The 2,634-nt window shown below is 39.5% G+C and overlaps 1 pseudogene; it reads right to left on the bottom strand.

Annotated features, from left to right (window-relative positions):
* Nucleotides 1–2,248: 2,248 nt before the first annotated feature.
* On the bottom strand, nucleotides 2,249–2,414 carry LOC118595056 (annotated as a pseudogene).
* Between the last annotated feature and the right edge of the window lie 220 nt (nucleotides 2,415–2,634).

The following is a 2,634-nucleotide window of genomic DNA, read 5'->3' as shown; positions in this document are numbered from 1 at the left end:
GATTTCACATCCTTGGAAATTGCCTTGATTCTAATCAGTAAAGAAATATGCACAAATGTAATTGGACTGTCAGTGTTGCTAAGGACTTTGTGGTCAAATTGGCAAGCTTGAAAATTGCACTCTGAATCCTGATCTCTTAATAAAGAGATAATAATAACAATTTACTGTCAAATTGTGCCCTTAACAGAAAACCCCAGTCCTTGTAAGCAGCGTGCCCATGTCTAAGTCTGCATTATATTTACAGAACTTTGTAGAAGGAAGCACCCCAGGCTTCTCCTCCTCCAGAAGGTCGGGGAAGGTGTCATTACTCTGCTTGTTTATGTCTCATGACCTCTTCACTTTGTACAGCTCCAATAAAAAAAAAAAAAAAAGGGCAAAGTGTCCCTGTGTAAGCCCAAGGTTCCCAACAGCCATCTCATGCACCAAGGACAGATCCTGGTCCCACAGACTGGATGCCTCCCAAGCAGATCAAGCTATTCAATTGTCTCACTTATCCAGAGGGCCTGATCCAGCTGGGGGCTCCACAGCTTTTGGTTCATAATTCATGTGCTTCCATTCATTTGGCTATTTGTCAGTCGGGAAGGAGGTGACAGGACCTGCCTGTACTGAATCCACCAGGTTTAAATGAATCCCCAGGGGTGCCTTGATCCTGGAGGACATGGGAATGGAGGGGAGGGGCTGGGGGGAAGGTGGGGGTGCGGGCGGGAGGGGGGAGGACAGGGGAACCCATGGCTGATGTATAAAATTTAAAACACATAATAATAAAGAAAAAATGGGAACACAATATGGGATATTTTGTATAAGAAGACTCGGGACTCCCAGTAATAACGTCTGTAAGAGCTGAAGGGTCTGTTCTGAGGCTGTAGTGACCATGGGGAATTTAGGAAGTGCTGCCTGGTGATGGCGGCAGGAGATGTGAAATGTTATTCCCACAGTCTCATTACTTCTGTAACCTAAATTCTCAAAGCCCTTAGGCTTTCGCTTTGTTAAAGTTTCCATAACACTGTGAGTCATACAACCTACGAGACTTTCAGGAAATTCCTTACTTAAAAGAACAAGCAAATTGCTGGTTTGTGATATCAATGAGTGAGAAACGGGGACAGTATGGTAGGAAATTGAGAGTAGCATTTCCTGAGCACCTACTCTGTGAAGACAGTTAGATGAGAACTTTCTGTGAATCACGTCACCCTCTTTTTAATCTTGTAACAAATCAAAATTAGCTTCATTTATAGATGAAGAAATTGTTGTTAATAATATTAATTAATCTGTCCCTTAAATAACCATATTTAAGCAACACTGTTATTAATTGTCAATAGTTACTATACAGGCAAACCCAGCTTTGTACTACATCCTTTACATACTTTATTTCACTTAATCTTCACAAAATAACATAGGGTAATCACTTTTACAGAAACAGGGACTGAAGCTCAAAGACTTCTAAGTAATTCCTAGCCCCAAAACAAAAATACCTGGGAAGGAAAACCAAGGTTGAGACTAGAACCTATGTATTTCCATATAGTCAGCTTAAATCATATCTCTACAATGGCCTCCATAAACATTGTATATCTGTACAGATTCAATTGTGCTGGGTGCTGAGTACAAAATTTTGCTTATAAATGCAAAATAGCACTCTCATATATGTTAGGGTCACATTCAGCACAGCAAGGAAAATCATGTGTCTAGAGAGGTGGCCCAGCAATTAAGACCACATGTGCTTACTGCTTTTGTGGAGAACCCTAGTTCAGGTCCCAGAAGCCACTTCAAGCAGATTATAACCAGCTGAAACTCCAGCTCTAGGGGATCCAATGCCCTCTTCTGGCCTTAGTGGGCACCCACATGCAAGTGTTGTACATATGTGCATAGATGTGTATATTAAAAATAAAAATAAAATATTTTTAAAGGGAGGAATCAAGAGGTATACAATGTAGTCTTTCTTCTAGGAAGTCATGATTCATTAAATTTTTCAGAAAAAAAGTAGATTGGCAGTTTACCACACCTATCAAGTGACTTTCAGTAATAGCAACTATTTGCAAATAGTTATGAGTCACTTTTGATTCATGCATACTAACTAGTTATATAAGCAAGATAGAAAAGTGGTGTCTTTATTGCCCATTTTCATGTAAAAAAAAAACTCTCTATAATATAATCAGTAAAAATTTTCTGAGGATAAAACGACTTACTTCTAAACAAAGGAGAAAAGTCTTTAGACAGGGCAAGAGGAGAGCCAGGGCTTTGGTGATGCTTCCAAACAGTATTGACATACAACACAGACAATGTCAATGTGGATATTTAATTAAGCCCCTTGGTATTGGTGGAAAAGTATACAATGAAGAGTTTTGTTATCCTTCCATAAGTATGGACGGTATTAATAAGAACAGATACTAAATTTGATCTTAGCCAAAAGGCCGAGAATTCTCAACAGAAGAAGCTCAAATGGCTGAAGGACTTTTAAGGAATTGCTCAACATCCTTAGTCATCAGGGAAATGCAAGTCAACATGACTCTGAGATACCATCTTACACCTGTCAGAATGGCTAAGATCAAAAACACTAAAGACAGCTTATGTTGGAGATGATGTGGAGCAAGGGGAATATTCCTACATTGTTGTTTTGGGAATGCAAACTTGTACAGCCTC

The sequence above is a fragment of the Onychomys torridus genome, chromosome 13, assembly GCF_903995425.1.
Source record: "Onychomys torridus chromosome 13, mOncTor1.1, whole genome shotgun sequence".
NCBI lineage: Eukaryota > Metazoa > Chordata > Mammalia > Rodentia > Cricetidae > Onychomys > Onychomys torridus.
This window is presented reverse-complemented; position numbering and strand designations above follow the sequence as displayed.